Here is a 26,142-nt window from a genome sequence, read left to right on the forward strand (position 1 = left end):
CGATGGTTTAGGACATCGGGTAGCTATGTGTCCCCTCTGCCCACAAGAAAAGCAGATGACAGAAGACCGAGGACCTATGGTAGAGGAAGCCGCTTTGGACACCTCCATTGACTCCACGGAGTCGTCTACAGAGCTGGCTGGGAGACCTGGCCGGTGGAAGATAGGGGCCAGACGCTTTTTAGGCCGGGTAGACGTGGGTGCCGAAGAAACCTTGAGCCTCCGCTCCGCCTGGCGGATATCGATGCGAGAAGCAACTTGAATCAAGGACTCTAAGGAGGCAGGCACCTCACGCGTGGCAAGTGCGTCTTTGACGAACCCTGCCAGGCCCTCCCAGAACACAGGGACAAGGACCTTATCCGGCCAGTCCAGCTCTGCGGCGAGTGTCCTGAAGTGCACCGCAAAGTCCCCGACCGAAGTGGACCCTTGCCGAAGTCGTAGGAGTCGCAGCGCGGAGTCGTGGGTGACTTGAGGCCTGAGGAACACCATTCTCATGGCCCCAAGATAAGCTGCAAGGTTATTCACCACCCGATCTCCGCACTCCCACAACGGAGTGGACCACTTCAGCGCTCTCCCTGTGAGCAGGGACTGGACGAAGGCTACCTTCGCCTTCTCAGTAGCATAATGAGTCACGGACAGCTCCAAGTAGGTGGTGACCTGATTTATAAAACCACGGCACTTGGAGCTGTCCCCGTTAAAGTGCTCTGGAAGCGAAAGGCGAGGTGACCTTCCGCCCAATACCACAGCCTGAGTAGCTGCCTGGGTGGCGACTGTCGCCAGAGCAGCCTTATCGGAGGAGGACTGCTCCACTGCTGCCAACCGTGACCCCAACTGCTGCACATAATGCAGCAACTGCTGCTGCTCTTCAGCCATAGCCAGACCTTTGTCGCGACCGTAATGTCGGGGGGACCCACGGAAGCGTGCCAAGATGGCATAGAGACAGCTTCCGCCGGTCAAGGTCCACTGTGCGGTGTAGGGGACCGCTGCTATGGTTATTGAACAGTGAGCGGGTTGCTGCTGACGATCGTCTGCTACGTCACAGACGATCTGCGTACACTGGCCCGCCCTAACCCGTGAGGGTTGTATGGGACGGGGCTCACAGCTCGGTGTACTTGCTGCATGAGGAAGCACAGCGGTGCCCGCGCACGTGTGCCCAGAGGAAAGCCACGGAAACGTGGCACAAGGGTAGCACAGCGGTGCCCACGCATGTGTGCCTCAAAAACCAGGTGAGTCAGAAGGAGTACCAAGGAGCTCACCTAGGGCAGGAACACGGCCTGCAAACAAGGAACTGCTGGAGCAGCAAGAGCAGGAACACGGCCTGCAGACAAGGTACTGCCGGAGCAGCAAGGGCAAAGCCCACAAGTAGACAAAAATGCCTGTACAGCGGCGCAGCAGCACGCTGCCAGTCATCCAACAATAGAGGACGGTCGCACACCGCCATATTGGCAGAGGAGCTTTTAAGGAGGCGCAGCTCCACCCAAGGGCGGGCGCGAGGCGGAGATGACAGCCTTGGCCCAATCAGGGTCCACGACGTCCCAGCCCGGCTAGTCAGGGTTCACCACATCACCAGCCTCGTCATCAAGCCGTGTGACGTCAGTGGGCGAATCAGAACATGCCACGTAGTGCACATGCTCATCTTCCCGCCTCTGGGACATAGAAGCGGGATCCTCGGTTTCACAATGTGCAAGGATAACGGAAGTCTTGCTGCTTCCCTGAGCAGTTAAGCTCTGCACATTGCGTAGTCTCCCAGACCTTCGGCGCTGCTGAGTAGGAGGGCTCATGGCAGGCAAGGAATGGGAGACCGCTTCATTCCTTGCAACAGGAGAACCACGAGGTACAACACTCCTGCTGCCTCTCTGAGCAGTCATCCCCCTGCATATTGCACAATCTCCCAGACCTTCGGTGCTGCTGAGCAGGAGGGCTCGTGGCAAGCAAGGAAAGGGAGACCACATCATTCCTTGCAACAGGGGAGCCATGAGGTGTAAGACCAGAACCTTGCCTCTGTGCACAAATTGATTGACCTTGTGGCCCCTTGGCTTGAAGCTTTTGGGGCCCTGCTACCCATGTGTATGGCAGCTGTGCTCTTGATGGCTGGCACTTGGGATTTCAGTGGCTTGTGTGCTTTGGAGAACCCTATCCCTCGTGCTGTGCTGATTCCTTCAATCTCTGAGCTCTTGGGGAAAGTTCATAAAGAGACTAACCTCCACAGGTTAATTATCAAGGAGCCTGACGCTCTTCCATGATCTAGGGTCCTGTACCCCGCTGTGCTCAGTATCAGTAAGGTAATTGGGTTTTCTGGTGCCGACAGTCCTCCTAGACTGCATCCATTACACTCCTGTCCAGTGTTCCTGATACCGGTCCTGGACTCCTGTGGTCCCGGACCACCGTCTGCGACCCAACCTGTTGCCTCCCTGGGAGCTACAGCTCCTCACTCTTTGAGGGCTACTACTCAACTCTTTCTCTCCTCCCACCAGTCTGCCTGACCTCTAGGTGGGTGGCCGTGCTCCCACTTGACCAACCCACTGGTGTGTCTGTACAGGTCATGGTGTGAGGTGTGGTTGGGATTTGTAGTGTGGATGTTAGTGACACCGTTGTTGGGATCCTGGAACCATGGGGGGGTAGGCCCTGCACCCTGGTTGAGGATTGCAGCACCCTGATATATTCAGGGGCACCACAGTTTCACTGTTTTTTTCAGGTTGCAGCGTCACCTCTCAGTCTGTTGGATATGAAATATGCACTTTTTTTGATTAGTACTGTAAGTATAATGATGTCCTGAAGAATGTCTGCATCATATCATCAGGACCTCACAGGAGAGGAGCCACACTTATTGTCCTGTATTGCTGTAAACGTCTTTTCTTCCTTTATCCTGGCTCTAATGCTGAAGAGTACGGTAGTTAATATTTCAGCAATTGTTGCTAAGCTACTAAAGTGTGTATTACAAATAATGCTTTAATACTCCCTGATCCTGTATAATTGTAGGTAGCTTCAACTATGAGTTTCACAAACAAAAAGCAAAGTGCTTATTAAACCTCAAAGCTATTCTCTATGTCACCAGACCAAATAAAATCTACTCTGGAGACCGTCAATAGAAACTCTGGTGGAAGGGTTAAGGCCAGCGTGCAACCTGTGTAGCCTCACAGGGGTCTAAGAGGTAAGGGGGCCACTTATACCTCTAATTGTGCATTATGCTGGGCCATTGGACTGCCAAGGTCCCAGTATTGTTCTTGAACAGGGGTCCTCTTTTGTCTGTGTCCGGTGAAGTAGTCTATTCACTGACATCTGCAGCCCCTTACAGGAGGGCTATGTGGCTCTTTCCAGCTCATGACACTTCTTTAACATAGCTGGTAATTTGGTTTAATCATCTTTGTATGATCCCCGAAGCGACCTTGTGTTTTGTTTTTGCATCTGTTCTGTTTCTGACTCTGGTTTTAATGCCAGTTTGGGCACCGGGCCAATATCCTGCTCAGAGAACCCAAGTGGCTGGCACGGCTCCAGACCTTTATTGAGGGAATAACTATACAGCACTGTAATTTAACTAGCAAAATGTGGCAAATCACTGTTATTAATACCAATAAATCTATTCCTGACAGTTGACAGCATTAAAATATCAATTTACCCAGTGAAGAAAGCTCCCTTTTTTTCGGTGGATTTGGCTTGCTATCATTTTAGCAGAATAATTCTAGTTATTAATGATTCTCGGTTGAAATTTCTTCATGGGCTTTGTCCACCTAGAGCCACATGGATAGTAAATAACAGTTATTACCTGTCAACAGCTCATGTTTTAGCGCTTAATACCCAATATTGTTTTTTCCTTTGATGTATTTCCTTCTAGATTTTTTACCCTCTTGTGTTTAGACACGTGTATTCATCTTGCCACCATTGTCAGGCACAAAATGTGTGAGGGATGCGGTTAACGTCTGCCTCCCACGAGGGTCCATTACAGATTATTGCCCCTCCTGCAGAGCAGAAAGAGCTGAGTAACACTAAGGTGCATAAGGGAGACGGTAAGTGTTTGTAACATATAAGATTGGAAATTAAATTCTTAAAGTTTTTTTCACTTTAAGCAAAGAAGTCTCTGAATGCTTGCAGATATATAGGTAACAAAGCCAGATAATACCCTCTCCCCCTTCTCTAGTTCCAGATGTCTGCTGCCACTTTAATCTCTGACTGTTGGCTGCAGTATTGACCTTATTTGACCTTATTACAATAGTGTTCAACACCGCTGCAAGCAATCACTGAGCTTTGACATAGACAGCTCTAACCCCTGAGATCTGTGATTGGCTGCAGTGGTGACGCATGCTGTTGACATTTGTAGAGCATGTCAGTGGGGCTGAACTGAATGTGTGACGCCCTGGCAAAACCAGGTAGTCACAGAGGTTGTAAAAATCTCCATCAAGTACAAAACTCCATCCTACTTGGCAGTCCAACACAAAACCCACACCCAGGTGCACAACACCAGCCATTAAAGCCTAGTCACCCCCCATGACAATAGGGACACACCAGTAGGTGGGACCAGGTGGATGGGAGCGCCCACCTAGGGGTCCTGAGGTGTCAGGGGAGGGAACCAAGTAGTCAAGTACTGATAGTGTGAAGTGGAGTGGAATCAGGGGTTGGGGCCCCTGGACTACCGCACTAGGTGGCAGACGGCAAGCAGGACCACAGGTGGCGGAGATCCGGTCGCGGGAGACCTTAAGTGGACCGGGGCGGGTTAACAGCGGGAATCCGGTCCGGAGGCCATGTACAGACGGGGTGCCTGGACCCTAGGGCGAGGAAGGTTTCAAGCCCCTTTTCAATTGAACAGCCGGGGACAAGGTTTCTGGCCTTGTTCCACAGTAAGCCCAGAGAGCGAAACGGCAGCCCAACGTGGGGGATAGGGTGTCCGCCAGAACCCACAGAGAGAAGGGTCAGATTTCACGGGCCACAGCTCCCAACATACAAAGTACCGGGAGTGGACTTCCCCGTTCCAAGTGGAGTCGTCCGATTGAAGACACAAACACTGAGTGCAGGAGGAAGGGACCCCTGTTTGCTACACCAGGGTGTGGGACCCAAATACACCCGCCAGAGGCAACCGGTCACTGGCAATTTGGTTTACCACTGGACTTTGTGTGCAATTCTTTGGAACTGTGAGTACACCATCCATCGCCGGTCCAACCCTGCATGACCCTCTCCGCAACCACCATTCCCGTTCACCTGGGCCCCGTGACTACACCTCCCCTACCCATGGAGGGGATTCCATCCTGCTGCCCTGCTCCATCAGCCCCGGACGTCCCATCACCAGGCAGCGGCGGTGCTCCCAACTCTCACTGCAAATCATGGGTAGCGTCACTGAAAAATCAATCCCCTGTAAATACCCCTTTCCTACGGTTGTGAGGATGGACGGCTGTATGAGCCCGTGTCCGGCTACCACTTGAGCTGCAGTAATGAGTCTGGATCTGAGCAGCCCCTGCAGCGGCCCGGCCCCTGTCTGCAACAAATGCACCCTAACTGCTGAGCCGGTGTGTAAGGGGTTTAATCCCTTTCCCATGCCCGAGCCATGCCCCCTTTTAGCTGTCCAATCATACTGTTTTCTCTCCTACTGATTCCCCTATATAATCCCCCCTATTTCCGGGATTCGGTCTCTCCTCATCCTGAGACCTAGACGCTGCTGTGCTGCTGGCTGCCTGGACACAGTACCGCTGCCGGAGAGAGATGGCCGACAACTTGGATGCTGCCATTACGGACAGAATCAGGAGGGAAGGGGACGCATGGCTTACCGCCATCCTGGCAGAGCTGCGCCACATCCCTCCTGAGGCTCAAGCGGTGATTCCTGGCAGCAGGCGGTCCGCATTGCGTACCCGTCCACCGGGGAGCCCGAGTCCTGCACAGATGACGTCACTGGGCATGCGCATTACTCGTGCGTGTGCCTCGCGAGTGGCCCCGCCCACTTCCTCTCAGCTGCCGACTGTGGCTGCCACATGCCGATACTCTCCCTCCGGCAGCGTGGAACTGCAGTCGATAGCAGTTAACCCATGCTTCCACGGACCACCAATAATGCAGCCACTACCACCGCCAATCATTATGGGGGGACACCATAGCTGCAGCTCCTCGTCCATAGAGGAGTCTGCAGACATAGTTCAGCAACTACCCCCTCCCCCTCAGTCTCTTCAGCCTAATATATCTCTGGATGCTGGGGCATTAATAAGCCCTTCACTCACCTCTCATTCGGAAATATCGCTTACATATTGAGGACATGAGCGCTACTGCTCTCTCTTTTCTTCCGGATATGTGATACATGTGTGAAGGCGGGTAGAAGGAAGTGACCACTAATTGGCCACTGAGATCACATAGTTATACAAACCCAGGAGTCACAGTGCCAACACCGCTGGAGCAGCTCCGGCACCGGAGGGGAGTATAAGTTTTATTATTTTAAATGGGGAAAACATACGGATTCAGAAGGAGTTGTCTGAGTAGTGGACAACCCCTATAATGCTTCTTTGTCTGTTTAGCAGATGTTCACAGCTCATGGAGGAGCTGTTCTGAGTTGTGTGGCTCCGAATCCAGCTTTGTGATAAACTAAATCACTTGCTAACTTTAACTTGATCTGCAGCTCTCTCACAGTCTGTCTTCTTTTGAGCAAGACTGAGTTTTAAGCTAATGCCTGCTTTACACGAGTCGAGCTATCGTGCGATATGTTGTCGGGGTCACGGCTTTCGTGACGCACATCCGGCATAGCGCACGACATCGTATCGTGTGACACCTCCGAGCGATGCAATATCACACACAAATCGTGAGTCGTGTACTCGTCGTTTACTTTCAAACTATCGTTTATTTTTAATGGCGCCAGTTGTTCATCGTTTCCGTGGCAGCACACGTTGCTCCATGTGACATCACGGGAACGATGAACACAGCTTACCTGTGTCCCGCGGCACCTGCCGGCTATGTGGAAGGAAGGAGCTGGGCGGGATTTTTACATCCCGCTCATCTCCGCCCCTCCGCTTCTATTGGCCGGCTGCCGTGTGATGTCACTGTGATGCCGAACGTCCCTCCCACTTCAGGAAGTGGACGTTCGTCGTCCAAAGCGAGGTTGTCCGAAAGGTAAGTGCTTGTGACGGGGGTTAAACGAGTTTGGGCAGCGATTTGCCCGTGACGCAAAAATGACGGGGGCGGGTACGATCGCTCGTGCTATCGCACGATAGATCGACTCGTGTAAAGCAGGCATAAGTTTCAGAGTGGATGGTGAGTTCAGGAAGCAAGGGAGAAAGGGAAGGACAGGAAGAAGTGTCTCATAAGCAGAAAGAGAAGCACAATTCCCCAGAACATCTGATAAGATATATTGCAAAGTTTTGTATATTTACTTATATTAATAATTTATGCAGAGTTTGCTAAAAAAAGACAGCAGCCAATGTAGTTACAGGCCTGAAATAGGTACTTAGCACTAGCCAACAATCCACATGGCTCTTTTAGACCCTTCTTAGGCCTCAAGATTAGCCTGGTTAACGTGATCTCTTCACGACCTGCTCCAGACATGAATTGCACACTCAACAGACATCCTCTAAGACACAAAGGGTTTATACCAGACTATTTAATTTTTTATTGATATGGGCTTAAGAACTGACAGGCAGATAATTGCTAGTTACCTGGCTGATCCACACGGCATTGATCTTTGCTGACACAGAGCAGTTGCAGCATGCTTTTTCTGAGGCTACCATTGATATCATGTTGACAGAGCAGCTGCTTCTCTTCGACTCTGCTTTGTTGACGGGGCTTTACTGCCGATGTCATGGTGATTGACAGCTTGTTCCCTGCTGCTTAAATGCAGGCAAAAAGCTGTCAATCAGCATGATGACGCCAGTCAGACCACGTTGACAGAGCGGCCCTGAAGAGCATGAGTAGCTCTGTAAACATGAAGCAGCAGAATCACCAGCAGGAGCAGCCCGTGACTGCTCTGAACTGGCACAGGGCAAAACTACTTGCCTAATCGTTATTAGGCCCATAGTAAAAAAAAAAAATAATAAAATAGTTCTGGATAATCCCTTTAATTTTCTGCAGCACTAGAGAGCAGTCCATAGATACAGGCATTGCACCTCAAAGTGGCACCATTCTTTGATTACATGTCTAGCAGCACTAGACATGCATCAATATCTCATTAGGCTTCTCCATTGTCACTGCAGCTGCCATGAACAGTGCATCACATTTGCGCTCCATTGCTCTCTTGGCTAGATTCTCAGTCCTTTCTGTTTATATTGGCTATTTAGCAGTTACTCTCTAATCAGGTGAGCACAGTGTAGCCCCCTCCCCTCCCACTTTAGATTTACTGGTCTGTGGCCATGTGTGTACTACCCCAAGCAGTGATATTATGTCTTCTAGATTTGGCCTCTGCTACTTTTCTTTGATTCCCATTTTGCTTTGTTGGCCTAGAGCCCTCAGCCTGCACTGTCTCCCGTAGGAGACCTTTCCCACACACCTCAATAGTGGGAAGCATGCACTTTTGGGGCACATGCTGAAGTCTGGAACTTATAGGCCACACCTCATCCTCTTCACAGCAGTGGGACATAATGGAGCAGTGTCCCTAGGTTCGTTAGCTGCCAACAGGGCCAGCGTCAGTACCCGGCAAACCAGGTCAAATGCCGGGGCCCTGAGCTGCCGGGGGGGCCCACTTGCGGAGGCAGGAGTGGCGCACCGCTACTCAGGGGTGCCCGGTATCTGCGCTGTCACCGGCCTCCCTCTGCTGAGGATCGCGCTTTCAATTGTATCGGCATCGCAGTTGCCGATACAATTGAGAGCAATGATGAGAGAATGAGCGGCGCGCTCCCTCGCTTATCATTCTCCCCGCTGTAACTGTCAGCGCTCTGACAGCTCTGCAATGGAACGTGGTGACGTCAGCACTGCGCGCCTGCTGAGGGGGTCAGAGTGAGCGACAGCAGTCGAGGACACCGGAGCAGTGGGGGAACGAGGAAAAGTGAGTATGTATTTCATCACTGTATACTACATAAGGGTGCCTACTGCTATCTGGCTCTGCACTGTGCTATATGCAGGCTGTGCTATCAAGGCCGGCTCCAAGTTTTTGTGGGCCCTGGGCGAAAGAGTCTCAGTGGGCCCCATCCACACATAGACATGCACAGATACATACACATACAGGTATATGTACACATAAAGAGAAATTCACAAAAACACATATAAATAGGCATAAATCTAGACACAGTCATATACACTGACATACATAGATATATATATATATATATATATATACATCATACATGCACACACAGACACATTATTTTTTTATTTTATATATTTATATATATTTCTAATATTGGGAAGCCAGCAACAGCCTCATTCACCTCCCCGCTTGTCTCGATCCAGCTCCTCCTAGATTGGTGGCAGTCACTAACAGATATGGCCGCACATAGAGCACACTAAGGGGTACTTTGCACACTACGATATCGCAGGTGCGATGTCGGTGGGGTCAAATCGAAAGTGGCGCACATCCGGCGTCGCTGTCGACATCGGAGTATGTGAATCCTTTTTACTCCGATTAACGAGCGCAAAAGCATCGAAATCGTATGATCGGTGTAGTGTCGGTCATTTCCATAATTTCAGAAGGACTGATGTTACGATGTTGTTCCTCGTTCCTGCGGCATCACACATCGCTGTGTGTGAAGCCGCAGGAGCGAGGAACATCGCCTTACATGCGTCCCGGCTGCAATGAGGAAGGAAGGAGGTGGGCGGGATGTTTACGTCCCGCTCATCTCCGCCCCCCTGCTTCTATTGGCCGCCTGCCGTGTGACGTTGCTGTGACGCCGCACAACTCGCCCTTTTAGGAAAGAGGCGGTTCGCCGGCCAGAGCGACGTCACAGGGCAGGTAAGTGCATGTGAAGCTGCTGTAGCGATAATGTTCGCTACGGCAGCTATCACAAGATATCGCAGCTGCGATGGGAGGGTGGGGACTATCGCGCTCGGCATCGCTACCATCTGCTTGTGATGTCATAATGTGCAAAGTACCCCTAAAACTGCTGTATATACATCACAAGAGAGGCTGGGGATATACACATTGCTGGGGGGAATACATATTACTGAGGAAAGGGGTATACAGCAGTGGGGGGGCATACAGCTCTAGAGGAGGTCAGTGGCTCTGAGGTGGGGGGACAAACAGCTCTAAGGTTGGGGTGACATGCAGCTCTGGGGGTATACAGCTCTGGGGTGGAGGGAACATACAGTTCTAGGGGTATACAGCACTGGGGTGGGGGGACATACAGCTCTGAGGGGGTATACAGCACCTGGGTGGAGGGGACATACAACTCTGGGGGTATAGTAGTATGCAGCCCCCATATTCCTCCATATAGTGTTATGAAGCCCTCATAGTCCTCCATATAGTATTATGTAGCCCCCAAATGATACTATGTAGCGCCCATATGGCACTATGCAGCCCCCAAATAACATTAAGCAGCCCCCATATAGCACAATGCAGACCCATATAGCATTAGGCACCTTCATGTACTATACAGCCCGCATATAGCACAATGCAGACACGTATAGTATTAGCCACTTTCATGTAGTATACAGTCCGCATATAACACAATGCAGACCTAGATATCATTAGGCACCCTCATGTAGTATACAGCCCACATATAGCACAATACAGACCTAGATAGCATTAGGCAATCTCATGTAGTATACAGCCCCTATATACCACAGTGCAGAGCCAGATTAGGCACCCTCATGTACTACACAGCCCCTATATAGCACAGTGCAGACTCAGCATTAGGCATCCTCATGTAGTACACAGCCCTATATAGCACAGTGCAGACCCAGATAGCACAGCGCAGAAACAGATAGCATTAGGCACCCTCATGTAGTTTACAGCCTGTATATAGCACGGTACAGAGCCAGATAGCAGTTGGCACCTTCATGTAGTATACAGCCTGTATATAGCACAGTGCAGAGCCAGATAGCATTAGGCATCTTCATGTAGTATACAGCCCGTATATAGCACAGTGCAGAGCCAGATAGCAGTAGGCACCAACATGTAGTATACAGCCTGTATATAGCACAGCCTGTATATCGCACAGTGCTGAGCCAGATAGCAGTAGGCACCCTCATGTAGTATACAGTGATGAAATACATACTCACTTTTCCTCGTTCCCCCTCTGCTCCGGTCTCCTCGGTGCGTCCACTGCTGTCGCTCGCTCTGACCTCTCAGCAGGCACGCAGTGATGACGTTACTGCGTTCCGTTAAAGAGCGCCGACAGTTACAGTGGGGAGAATGATGAGAGAGGGAGCGTGGCACTCACGCTCTCATCATTGCTCTCAATTGTATCGGCAACTGCGATGCCGATACAATTGAAAGCGTGATCCTCAGCAGAGGGAGGCCGGTGACAGCGCAGATACCGGGCCCCCCTAAGTAGCGGTGTGCCACTCCTGCCACCGCGAGTAGGCCCCCCCAGCAGCTCAGGGCCCTGGCATTTGACCGGGTTTGCCGGGTGCTGATGCCGGACCTGTGTGCTATATACAGGCTGTATACTACATGAGGGTGCCTACTACTATCTGGCTCTGCACTGTGCTATATACAGGCTGTTTACTACATGAGGGAGCCTAATGCTATCTGGGTCTGCACTGTGCTATATACAGGCTGTATACTACATGAAGATGCCTAATGCTATGTGGCTCTGCACTGTGCTATATACAGGCTGTATACTACATGAAGGTGCCTACTGCTATCTGGCTTTGCACCGTGCTATATACAGGTTGTATACTACATGAGGGTGCCTAATACTATCTGGGTCTGCACTGTGCTATCTGGGTCTGCACTGTGCTATTTAGGTCTGTGTACTACATGGGATGACTAATGCTATCCGGGTCTGCACTGTGCTATATAAGGGCTGTGTACTACATGAGGGTGCCTAATCTGGATTTGCACTGTGATATGTAGGGACTGTATACTACATGAGGGTGCCTAATGCTATCTGGGTCTGTATTGTGCTATATGTGGGCTGTATACTACATGAAGATGCCTAATGCTATGTGGCTCTGCACTGTGCTATATACAGGCTGTATACTACATGAAGGTGCCTACTGCTATCTGGCTTTGCAACGTGCTATATACAGGTTGTATACTACATGAGGGTGCCTAATACTATCTGGCTCTGCACTGTGCTATCTGGGTCTGCACTGTGCTATATAGGTCTGTGTACTACATGAGGATGACTAATGCTATCTGGGTCTGCACTGTGCTATATAAGGGCTGTATACTACATGAGGGTGCCTAATGCTATCTGGGTCTGTATTGTGCTATATGTGGGCTGTATACTACATGAAAGTGCCTAATGCTATAGAGGTCTGCATTGTGCTATATGCGGGCTGTATAGTACATGAAGGTGCCTATTGCTATATGGGTCTGCATTGTGCTATATAGGGGCTGCTTAATGTTATATGGGGGCTGCATAGTGCCATATGGGGGCTGCATAGTGCCATATGGGGGCTACATAATACTATATGGAGGACTATGAGGGCTTCATAACACTATATGGAGTAATATGGGGGCTGCATACTTTTATACCCCCAGAGTTGTATGTCCTCTCAACCCAGGTGCTGTATATCCCCTCAGAGCTGTATGTCCCCCCACCCCAGTGCTGTATACCCTCCAGAACTGTATGTCCCCCTCAACCCCAGAGCAGGATACCCCCAGAGATGCATGACACCCTCACCTCAGAGCTGTTTGTCCCCCCACCTTAGAGCCACTGACCTCCTCTAGATCTGTATGCCCCCCATTGCTGTATACCCAGGGCCGTATTTACCACTAGGCACCCGTGGTCCCGTGCCTGGGGCAGCAAGTTGCGGGGGGCGGCTCCTTCTGACAGCAAAAAAAATAAATATTTTGTTGTTTTTTTTTAATTTAGTTTTTTTTTGTCGATTAAATCCGCTGTGTTTTCGGAGGGGGGAGGGGGGGGGGTGCACCTCCATTTATTAGTATCCGCGTCAATTAAGACGCGAATGTAGACAAACAGCGGCGGCCGGGCACAGGGAGCTGATTGACCCCGGAACTGCCGGCGCCTGCACTTCCGGGGTCACAGGCGTGTGCGTCAATCAGCTCCTTCCTCTGTGCTGCGTCTAATGCTGTGTGGACATCACATGCAGAGCTCACAGCAGGAAGCCGCGGAGGACGCCGCGATGGAAGCCGGTGTCAGAAGAGGATACTCACGTGAGCCAGGAAGATGGCGGCAGGCACTGGAGCAGGTAAGTGCTCGCAGAGCTTAAGATTCATAAGGCATGTTTGGGTGTCTCTAATGCAGACTGGAGATCTGCGCATGTGGTGGGGGGAGAGAAGCTGATAGGGGGGGAGACTTGGGGGAAGAGAGGCTGCTAGTGGTGGAGACTTGGGGGAAGAGAGGCTGATACTGGGGGAGACTTGGGGGAAGAGAGGCTGATACTGGGGGAGGCTGGAAGGAGAGAGGCTGATGCTGGGGGAGGCTCATGCTGGGGGAGGCTCATGCTGGGGGAGGCTAGGAGGGGGGAGGCTGATGCTGGGAGGGGGGAGGATGATGCTGGGGGAGGCTGAGGCTGGGAGGAGGGAGGTTGATGCTGGGGGAGACTGGAAAGGGGGAGGCAAGATGCTGGGGGAGGCTGATGCTGGGGGAGGCTGATGCTGGGGGAGGCTGGGAGGAGAGAGGCTGATGCTGGGGGAGGCTGATGCTGGGGGAGGCTGGGAGGAGAGAGGCTGATGCTGGGGGAGGCTGATGCTGGGGGAGGCTAGGAGGGGGGAGGTTGATGCTGGGGGAGGCTGATGCTGGGGGAGGCTGGGAGGAGGGAGGCTGATGCTGTGGGAGGCTGGGAGGGGGAGGCTGATGCTGGGGGAGGCTGATGCTGGGGGAGGCTGGGAGGGGGGAAGCTGATGCTGGGGGAGGCTGGGAGAAGAGAGGCTGATGCTGGGAGAGGCTGGGAGGAGAGAGGCTGATGCTGGGGGAGGCTGGGAGGAGAGAGGCTGATGCTGGGGGAGGCTGGGAGGGGGATGCTGATGCTGGGGAAGGCTGGGAGGTGGAGGCTGATGCTGGAGGAGGCTGGGAGGGGGAGGCTGATGCTGGAGGAGGCTGGGAAAAGGGAAGCTGATGCTGGGGGAGGCTGATTCCTTGGGAAGGCTGATGCTGGGGGAGGCTGGGAGGAGAGAGGCTGATGCTGGGGGAGGCTGGGAGGGGGATGCTGATGCTGGGGAAGGCTGGGAGGTGGAGGCTGATGCTGGAGGAAGCTGGGAGGGGGAGGTTGATGCTGGAGGAGGCTGGGAAGAGGGAAGCTGATGCTGGGGGAGGCTGATTCCTTGGGAAGGCTGATGCTGGGGGAGGCTGATGCTGGGGGAGGCTGGGAGGAGAGAGGCTGATGCTGGGGGAGGCTCATGCTGGGGGAGGCTGGGAGGAGAGAGGCTGATGCTGGGGGAGGCTGGGAGGAGAGAGGCTGATGCTGGGGGAGGCTGATGCTGGGAGAGGCTGGGAGGAGAGAAAGGTTGATGATGGAGGAGGCTGGGAGGAGAGAGGCCGATGCTGGGGGAGGCTGATGCTGGGAGAGGCTGGAAGGGGAGAGGCTGATGCTGGGGGAGACTGGGAGGAGAGAGGCTGATGCTGGGGTAGGCTGATGCTGGGAGAGGTTGCGAGGAGAGAGGCTGATGCTGGGGGAGGCTGACGCTGGGGGAGGCTGGGAGGGAGAGGCTGATGCTGAGGGAGTCTGGGAGGGGGGAGGCTGATGCTGGGGGCAGAGAGGCTGATGTTGGGGGCAGAGAGGCTGATGCTGAGGGAAGCTGCGGGAGAGAGGCTGATGCTGGGGGAAGCTGGGGGAGAGAGGCTGATGCTGGGGAAAGATAGGCTGATGCTGGGGGAGGCTGGGGGAGAGTGGCTGATGCAGGGGGCAGAGAGGCTGATGCTTGGGGAGGCTGGGTGGAGAGAGGCTGATGCTGGGGGAGAGAGGCTGATGCTGGGGGGAGAGAGGCTGATGCTGGGGGAAAGGCTGCTGCTGGAGGCCGGGGGAGAGAGGCTGATGCTGGGAGAGAGGCTGCTGCTGGTGGAGTGGGAAAGAGGGGCCAATGCTAGAGACAGAGGACAAGGGTTGAGGAATAGTGCAATGACAAAATCGATGGGTGGGAGTGTAAGGACTAAGAATGAGAGGGAGGCAGCATTGGGAGCTCATTATGGAGAAGGGGCAGCATGTGTGCGCTCAGTATGGAGTGGATCAATGTAGGGGAGTCAATATCAAGAGTGGGGTAGTGTGTGCGTGTGTGTGTGGGGGGGGTGTCTCAGCATAAGCTCTACTGTGGTGGTCTTAGTATGATGAGTGGGGCAGCATGGAGGTGTTATTATGGAAAAGAGGAAGGCAGCATTAGGAGCTCATGGAGGAGGGACTAACATGTAATCTCAACCCTATTTTAAAATGTGCAATTTTTATTAATATTCATTAAAATGTACCCACAAACAGACACACAAACATAAATGAGAATGGATCACGATATCCTTGTAAATAACCAAGGAATTTTATATACACACTCACTTTAGGAAAGGGAAGGGAAACTAATATAGCCCTATAAGGGTAGTGTATCCCTACCTAACAACGGAGGGTATGACACCATAAGTTACCGGGCGCCCCCGTTCCACGTCGGCTCTCCCTCTCCCTGACCCTGATATAGGGATGGGATGGAAAGCCCTATAGTGGTGCTTGCACAGTACAATATATATGAGTTCCCAAATGGTAATACTCCTCCCTGTATTGTTTTCCTTAGATCAAGAAGGTATCAATTTACTGATCTATAACCAGGAATTCCTATTCATGATACTAGCACTGTACAAGATGTATAGACTTCTATTCCTAATACATTATCTTTATGCAAGGTAGTGATCCATAAGAGTTATTTACAACCACATATGTTACAGGGTGGTATACCCCACAAGTATATTACAGTCACCTAGAGTCATATCACAAGGGGCTCAGATAATCTCCCCATTATACCCCAGGAGCTGAACGAAAAATGGGATACAGACACCCCTGCAATTTACTGCAAAATAGAAAAGGTTGCTCCAATCATATTCTATATAATATAGTATAACAGGGAGAAAAGATGAATTACTTCCCTGAGAAGCAGGAATCCAGGCCTGCCAGGCCTCAACGCGTTTCTCCTCTCCCTTTAGAGGGTCATCAGGAGGCTAAGGGGAGATGGCAGCGGGTCCTGTTCAATAACAATCCATGGCTGTAGGCTTACAGCCATGGATTGTTATTGAACAGGACCCGCTGCCATCTCCCATTAGCCTCCTGATGACCCTCTAAAGGGAGAGGAGAAACGCGTTGAGGCCTGGCAGGCCTGGATTCCTGCTTCTCAGGGAAGTAATTCATCTTTTCTCCCTGTTATACTATATTATATAGAATATGATTGGAGCAACCTTTTCTATTTTGCAGTAAATTGCAGGGGTGTCTGTATCCCATTTTTCGTTCAGCTCCTGGGGTATAATGGGGAGATTATCTGAGCCCCTTGTGATATGACTCTAGGTGACTGTAATATACTTGTGGGGTATACCACCCTGTAACATATGTGGTTGTAAATAACTCTTATGGATCACTACCTTGCATAAAGATAATGTATTAGGAATAGAAGTCTATACATCTTGTACAGTGCTAGTATCATGAATAGGAATTCCTGGTTATAGATCAGTAAATTGATACCTTCTTGATCTAAGGAAAACAATACAGGGAGGAGTATTACCATTTGGGAACTCATATATATTGTACTGTGCAAGCACCACTATAGGGCTTTCCATCCCATCCCTATATCAGGGTCAGGGAGAGGGAGAGCCGACGTGGAACGGGGGCGCCCGGTAACTTATGGTGTCATACCCTCCGTTGTTAGGTAGGGATACACTACCCTTATAGGGCTATATTAGTTTCCCTTCCCTTTCCTAAAGTGAGTGTGTATATAAAATTCCTTGGTTATTTACAAGGATATTGTGATCCATTCTCATTTATGTTTGTGTGTCTGTTTGTGGGTACATTTTAATGAATATTAATAAAAATTGCACATTTTAAAATAGGGTTGAGATTACATGTTAGTCCCTTTTTGAGCACTCTACCCATCTATTTAACTCTGTTAGTTCTAGCTCATGGAGGAGGGCAGCATGCATGGGACATTGTAAAAAGGGGGCAGCATGCATGGGACATTGTGAGGAGGGGGCAGCATGCATGGGACACTGTGAGGAGGGGTCAGCATGCATGGGACATTCTGAGGAGGGGGAAGCATGCATGGGACATTGTGAGGAGGGAGCAGCATGCATGGGACATTGTGAGTAGGGGGCAGCATGCATGAGACATTGTGAAGAGGGAGCAGCATGCAAGGAACACTGTGAGGAGGGGGCAGCATGCATGGGACACTGTGAGGAGGGGGCAGCATGCATAGGACACTGTGATGAGGGGGCAGCATGCATGGGACACTGTGAGGAGGGGGCAGCATGCATAGGACATTGTGAGGAGGGGGCAGCATTTATGCAACATTGTGAGGAGTGGGCAGCATGCAAGGGACATTGTGAGGAGGGAGCAGCATGCATGGGACATTGTGAGTAGGGGGCAGCATGCATGGGACATTGTGAGGAGGGAGCAGCATGCATGGGACATTGTGAGGAGAGGGCAGCATGCATGGGACATTTTGAGGAGGGGGCAGAATACATGGGACATTGTGAGGAGGAGACATCATGCATGGCACATTGTGAGGAGGGAGCAGCATACATGGGACACTGTGAGGAGGGGCCAGCATACATGGGACACTGTGAGGAGGGGGCAGCATGCATGGGACACTGTGAGGAGGAGGCATCATGCATGGCACATTTTGAGGAAGGAGCAGCATACATGGGACACTGTGAGGAGGGGCCAGCATACATGGGACACTGTAAGGAGGGGGCAGCATACATGGGACACTGTGAGAAGGGGGCAGCATGCATGGGACACTGTGAGGAGGAGGCAGTATGCAGGGGACATTGTGAGGCGGGAGCAGCATGCATGGGACACTGTGAGTAGGGGGCAGCATGCATGGGACATTGTGAGAAGGGAGCAACATGCAAGGAACACTGTGAGGAGGGGGCAGCATGCATGGGACACTGTGAGGAGGGGGCAGCATGCATAGGACACTGTGAGGAGGGGGCAGCATGCATGGGACACTGTGAGGAGTCGGCAGCATACATGGGGCACTGTGAGGAGGAAGCAGCATGCATGGGACACTGTGAGGAGGCAGCATGCATGGGACATTGTGAGGAGGGGGCAGCATGTATGCAACATTGTGAGGAGTGGGCAGCATGCATGGGACATTGGGAGGAGGGAGCAGCATGCATGGGACATTGTGAGTGGGGGGCAGCATGCATGGGACATTGTGAGGAGGGAGCAGCATGCATGGGACACTGTGAGGAGGGGGCAGCATGCATGGGACACTGTGACGAAGGGGGCAACATGCATGGACACTGAAGAGGGGGCAGCATGCATGGGACATTGTGAGGAGGGGGCAGCATGCATGGGACATTGTGTGGAGGGGGTAGCATGTATGGGACACTGTGTGGAGGGTGCAGCATGCATGGGACACTGTGAGGAGGGGCAGCATGCATGGGACACTGTGAAGAGGGGGCAGCATGCATGGGACACTGTGAGAAGGGGGCAGCATGCATGGGACATTGTGAGTAGTGGGCAGCATGCATGGGACACTGTGAGGAGGGGGCAGAATGCATGGGATTTTGTGAGGAGGCAGCATGCATGGCACATTGTGAAGAGGGGGCAGCATGTATGGGACACTGTGAGGAGGGGGCAGCATGCATGGGACACTGTGAGGAGGGGGCAGCATGCATGGGACATTGTGAGGAGGGAGCAGCATGCATGGGACACTGTGAGGAGGGAGCCACATGCATGGGACGTTGTGAGGAAGGGGTAGCATGCATGGGACATTGTGAGGAGGGAAAAGCATGCATGGGACGTTATGAGGAGGGGGCTTCATGTATGGGACACTGTGAGGAGGGGCAGCATGCATGGGACATTGTGAGGAGTAGGCAGCATGCATGGCACATTGTGAGGAGGGAGCAGCATGCATGGGACATTGTGAGGAGGGGGCACCATGCATGGGACATTGTGAGGAGGGAGCAGCATGCATGGGACACTGTGAGGTGGGGGCAGCATGCATGGGGCACTGTGAGGAGGGGGCAGCATGCATGGGACACTGTGAGGAGGGGGCAGCATGCATGGGACATTGTCAGGAGAGGGCAGCATGCATGGGACATTGTGAGGAGGGGGCAGCATGCATGGGACATTGTGAGGAGGGAGCAGCATACATGGTACACTGTGAGGAGGGGCCAGCATACATGGGACACTGTGAGGAGGAGGCAGCATGCATGGGACACTGTGAGGATGGGGCAGCATGCATGGGACACTGTGAGGAGGAGGCAGTATGCATGGGACATTGTGAGGAGGGAGCAGCATGCATGGGACATTGTGAGCAGAGGGCAGCATGCATGGGACATTGTGAGGAGGGGGAAGCATGCATGGGACATTGTGAGGAGGAGGCATCATGCATGGGACATTGTGAGGAGGGAGCAGCATACATGGGACACTGTGAGGAGGGGCCAGCATACATGGGACACTGTGAGGAGGGGGCAGCATGCATGGGACACTGTGAGGAGGGGGCAGCATGCATGGGACACTGTGAGGAGGCAGTATGCATGGGACATTGTGAGGAGGGAGCAGCATGCATGGGACATTGTGATTAGGGGGCAGCATGCATGGGACATTGTGAGGAGGGAGCAGCATGCAAGGAACACTGTGAGGAGAAGGCAGCATGCATGGGACACTATGAGGAGGGGGCAGCATGCATGGGACACTGTGAGGAGGGGGCAGCATGCATGGGACACTGTGAGGAGGAAGCAGCATGCATGGGACACTGTGAGGAGGGGGCAGCATGCATGGGACATTGTGAGGAGGGGGCAGCATGTATGCAACATTGTGAGGAGTGGGCAGCAGGCATGGGACATTGTGAGGAGGGAGCAGCATGCATGGGACATTGTGAGGAGAGGGCAGCATGCATGGGACATTGTGAGGAGGGGGCAGCATGCATGGGGCATTGTGAGGAGGAGGCATCATGCATGGCACATTGTGAGGAGGGAGCAGCATACATGGGACACTGTGAGGAGGGGCCAGCATACATGGGCACTGTGAGGAGGGGGCAGCATGCATGGGACACTGTGCAGAAGGGGCAGCATGCATGGGACACTGTGAGGAGAAGGCAGTATGCATGGGACATTGTGAGGAGGGAGCAGCATGCATGGGACATTGTGAGTAGGGGGCAGCATGCATGGGACATTGTGAGGAGGGAGCCGCATGGAAGGAACACTGTGAGGAGGGGGCAGCATGCATGGGACACTGTGAGGAGGGGGCAGCATGCATAGGACACTGTGAGGAGGATGCAGCATGCATGGGACACTGTGAGGAGGGGGCAGCATGCATAGGACACTGTGAGGAGGGGGCAGCATGCATGGGACACTGTGAGGAGGGGGCAGCATGCATGGGACACTGTGAGGAGGAAGCAGCATGCATGGTACACTGTGAGGAGGGGGCAGCATGCATGGGACATTGTGAGGAGGGGCAGCATGTATGCAACATTGTGAGGAGTGGGCAGCATGCATGGGACACTGTGAGGAGGAAGCAGCATGCATGGTACACTGTGAGGAGGGGGCAGCATGCATGGGACATTGTGAGGAGGAGGCAGCATGTATGCAACATTGTGAGGAGTGGGCAGCATGCATGGGACATTGTGAGGAGGGAGCAGCATGCATGGAATATTGTGAGTAGGGAGCAGCATGCATGGGACATTGTGAGGAGGGAGCAGCATGCATGGGACACTGTGAGGAGGGGGCAGCATGCATGGGACACTGTGACGAGGGGGCAACATGCATGGACACTGAGGAGGGGGCAGCATGCATGGGACATTGTGAGGAGGGGGCAGCATGCATGGGACATTGTGTGGAGGGGGTAGCATGTATGGGACACTGTGAGGAGGGGGCAGCATGCATGGGACACTGTGAGGAGGGGGCAGCATGCATGGGACACTGTGAGGAGGGGGCAGCATGCATGGGACACTGTGAGGAGGGGGCAGCATGCATGGGACATTGTAAGGAGTTGGCAGCATGCATGGGACACTGTGAGGAGGGGGCAGCATGCATGGGACATTGTGAGGAGAGGGAAGCATGCATGGGACATTGTGAGGAGGGGGCAGCATGCATGGGACATTGTGAGGAGGAGGCATCATGCATGGAACATTGTGAGGAGGGAGCAGCATACATGGGACACTGTGAGGAGGGGCCAGCATACATGGGACACTGTGAGGAGGGGGTTGCATGCATGGGACACTGTGAGGAGGGGGCAGCATGCATGGGACACTGTGAGGAGGAGGCAGTATGCATGGGACATTGTGAGGAGGGAGCAGCATGCATGGGACATTGTGAGGAGAGGGCAGCATGCATGGGACATTGTGCGGAGGGGGCAGCATGCATGGGACATTGTGAGGAGGAGGCATCATGCATGGCACATTGTGAGGAGGGAGCAGCATACATGGGACACTGTGACGAGGGGCCAGCATACATGGGACACTGTGAATAGGGGGCAGCATGCATGGGACACTGTGAGGAGGGGGCAGCATGCATGGGACACTGTGAGGAGGAGGCAGTATGCATGGGACATTGTGAGGAGGGAGCAGCATGCATGGGACATTGTGAGTAGGGGGCAGCATGCATGGGACATTGTGAGGAGGGAACAGCATGCAAGGAAGACTGTGAGGAGGGGGCAGCATGCATGGGACACTGTGAGGAGGGGGCAGCATGCATGGGACACTGTGAGGAGGAGGCAGCATGCATGGGACACTGTGAGGAGGGGGCAGCATACATGGGACAATGTGAGGAGGGGGCAGCATGTATGCAACATTGTGAGGAGTGGGCAGCATGCATGGGACATTGTGAGTAGGGGGCAGCATGCATGGGACATTGTGAGGAGGGAGCAGCATGCATGGGGCATTGTGAGGAGAGGGCAGCATGCATGGGGCATTGTGAGGAGGGGGCAGCATGCATGGGACATTGTGAGGAGGAAGCATCATGCATGGCACATTGTGAGGAGGGAGCAGCATACATGGGACATTGTGAGGAGGGGCCAGCATACATGGGACACTGTGAGGAGGGGGCAGCATGCATGGGACACTGTGAGGAGGGGGCAGCATGCATGGGACACTGTGAGGAGGAGGCAGTATGCATGGGACATTGTGAGGAGGGAGCAGCATGCATGGGACATTGTGAGTAGGGGGAAGCATGCATGGTACATTGTGAGGAGGGAGCAGCATGCAAGGAACACTGTGAGGAGGGGGCAGAATGCATGGGGCACTGTGAGGAGGGGGCAGAATGCATAGGACACTGTGAGGAGGATGCAGCATGCATGGGACACTGTGAGGAGGGAGCAGCATGCATGGGACATTGTGAGGAGGGGGCAGCATGTATGGGACACTGTTAGGAGGGGGCAGCATGCATGGGACACTGTGAGGAGGGGGCAGCATGCATGGGATATTGTGAGGTGGGAGCAGCATGCATGGGACATTGTGAGTAGGGGGCAGCATGCATGGGACATTGTGAGGAGAGAGCAGCATGCAAGGAACACTGTGAGGAGGGGGCAGCATGCATCGGACACTGTGAAGAGGGGGCAGCATGCATGGGACACTGTGAGGAGGGGGCAGCATGCATGGCACATTATGAGGAGCTGGCAGCATGCATGGGACACTGTCAGGAGGGGGCAGCATGCATGGGACATTGTGAGGAGTGGGCAGCATGCATGGGACATTGTGAGGAGGGGGCAGCATGCATGGGACATTGTGAGGAGGAGGCAGCATGCATGGGACACTGTGAGGAGGGGGCAGCATGCATGGGACACTGTGAGGAGGGGGCAGCATGCATGGGACACTGTGACGAGGGGGCAACATGCATGTACACTGAGGAAGGGGCAGCATGCATGGGACATTGTGAGGAGGGGGCAGCATGCATGGGACATTGTGAGGAGGGGGTAGCATGTATGGGGCACTGTGAGGAGGGGGCAGCATGCATGGGACACTGTGAAGAGGGGGCAGCATGCATGGGACATTGTGAGGAGGAGGCAGCATGCATGGGACACTGTGAGGAGGGGTCAGCATGCATGCGACACTGTGAGGAGGGGGCAGCATGCATGGGACACTGTGACGAGGGGGCAACATGCATGTACACTGAGGAAGGGGCAGCATGCATGGGACATTGTGAGGAGGGGGCAGCATGCATGGGACATTGTGAGGAGGGGGTAGCATGTATGGGGCACTGTGAGGAGGGGGCAACATGCATGGGACACTGTGAAGAGGGGGCAGCATGCATGGGACACTGTGAGGAGGGGTCAGCATGCATGGTACATTGTGAGGAGTAGGCAGCATGCATGGGACACTGTGAGGAGGGGGCAGCATGCATGGGATTTTGTGAGGAGGCAGCATGCATGGCACATTGTGAGGAGGGAGCAGCATGCATGGGTTTTTGTGAGGAAGGAGCAGCATGCATGGGACATTGTGAGGAGGGGGGCAGCATGTATGGGACACTGTGAGGAGGGGGCAGCATGCATAGGACACTGTAAGGAGGGGGCAGCATGCATGGGACATTGTGAGGAGGGAGCAGCATGCATGGGACATTGTGAGGAGGGGGCACCATGCATGGGACGTTGTGAGGAGTGGGAAACATGCATGGGACATTGTGAGGAGGGAGCAGCATACATGGGACACTGTGAGGAGGGGGCAGCAAGCATGGGACAATGTGAGGAGGGGGCAGCATGTATGCAACATTGTGAGGAGTGGGCAGCATGCATGGGACATTGTGAGTAGGGGGCAGCATGCATGGGACATTGTGAGGAGGGAGCAGCATGCATGGGGCATTGTGAGGAGAGGGCAGCATGCATGGGGCATTGTGAGGAGGGGGCAGCATGCATGGGACATTGTGAGGAGGAGACATCATGCATGGCACATTGTGAGGAGGGAGCAGCATACATGGGACATTGTGAGGAGGGGCCAGCATACATGGGACACTGTGAGGAGGGGGCAGCATGCATGGGACACTGTGAGGAGGGGGCAGCATGCATGGGACACTGTGAGGAGGAGGCAGTATGCATGGGACATTGTGAGGAGGGAGCAGCATGCATGGGACATTGTGAGTAGGGGGAAGCATGCATGGTACATTGTGAGGAGGGAGCAGCATGCAAGGAACACTGTGAGGAGGGGGCAGCATGCATGGGGCACTGTGAGGAGGGGGCAGAATGCATAGGACACTGTGAGGAGGATGCAGCATGCATGGGACACTGTGAGGAGGGAGCAGCATGCATGGGACATTGTGAGGAGGGGGCAGCATGTATGGGACACTGTTAGGAGGGGGCAGCATGCATGGGACACTGTGAGGAGGGGGCAGCATGCATGGGATATTGTGAGGTGGGAGCAGCATGCATGGGACATTGTGAGTAGGGGGCAGCATGCATGGGACATTGTGAGGAGAGAGCAGCATGCAATGAACACTGTGAGGAGGGGGCAGCATGCATCGGACACTGTGAAGAGGGGGCAGCATGCATGGGACACTGTGAGGAGGGGGCAGCATGCATGGCACATTATGAGGAGCTGGCAGCATGCATGGGACACTGTGAGGAGGGGGCAGCATGCATGGGACACTGTCAGGAGGGGGCAGCATGCATGGGACATTGTGAGGAGTGGGCAGCATGCATGGGACATTGTGAGGAGGGGGCAGCATGCATGGGACATTGTGAGGAGGAGGCAGCATGCATGGGACACTGTGAGGAGGGGGCAGCATGCATGGGACACTGTGAGGAGGGGGCAGCATGCATGGGACACTGTGACGAGGGGGCAACATGCATGTACACTGAGGAAGGGGCAGCATGCATGGGACATTGTGAGGAGGGGGCAGCATGCATGGGACATTGTGAGGAGGGGGTAGCATGTATGGGGCACTGTGAGGAGGGGGCAGCATGCATGGGACACTGTGAAGAGGGGGCAGCATGCATGGGACATTGTGAGGAGGAGGCAGCATGCATGGGACACTGTGAGGAGGGGGCAGCATGCATGGGACACTGTGACGAGGGGGCAACATGCATGTACACTGAGGAAGGGGCAGCATGCATGGGACATTGTGAGGAGGGGGCAGCATGCATGGGACATTGTGAGGAGGGGGTAGCATGTATGGGGCACTGTGAGGAGGGGGCAGCATGCATGGGACACTGTGAAGAGGGGGCAGCATGCATGGGACACTGTGAGGAGGGGTCAGCATGCATGGTACATTGTGAGGAGTAGGCAGCATGCATGGGACACTGTGAGGAGGGGGCAGCATGCATGGGATTTTGTGAGGAGGCAGCATGCATGGCACATTGTGAGGAGGGAGCAGCATGCATGGGTTTTTGTGAGGAAGGAGCAGCATGCATGGGACATTGTGAGGAGGGGTGCAGCATGTATGGGACACTGTGAGGAGGGGGCAGCATGCATAGGACACTGTAAGGAGGGGGCAGCATGCATGAGACATTGTGAGGAGGGAGCAGCATGCATGGGACATTGTGAGGAGAGGGCACCATGCATGGGACGTTGTGAGGAGTGGGAAACATGCATGGGACATTGTGAGGAGGGAGCAGCATACATGGGACACCGTGAGGAGGGGCCAGCATGCACGGGACACTGTGAGGAGGGGGCAGCATACATGGGACACTGTGAGGAGGGGGCAGCATGCATGGGACACTGTGAGGAGGAGGCAGCATGTATGGGACATTGTGAGGAGGGGGCAGCATGCATGGGATATTGTGAGGAGGGGGCAGCATGCATGGGACATTGTGAGGAGGGAGCAGCGTATATATATGATATACTCAGGGGCGCCACACACACACTTCAAGAGAAGTTGGGAAAAGGTTTCTCCAGTACCTTTAATTCTTGTCTCTGTTCTCTAATTGTGGCAGTAACAGTACCCGCAACAGCACCCTGAAACAATGTTAAGGCCGCTTTACACACTGCGATATCGGTACCGATATTGCCAGCATGCATACCCGCCCCCATCGGTTGTGCGACACGGGCCAATCGCTGCCCGTGTCGCA

The sequence above is a fragment of the Anomaloglossus baeobatrachus genome, chromosome 1 (genome assembly GCF_048569485.1).
Source record: "Anomaloglossus baeobatrachus isolate aAnoBae1 chromosome 1, aAnoBae1.hap1, whole genome shotgun sequence".
Lineage (NCBI taxonomy): Eukaryota > Metazoa > Chordata > Amphibia > Anura > Aromobatidae > Anomaloglossus > Anomaloglossus baeobatrachus.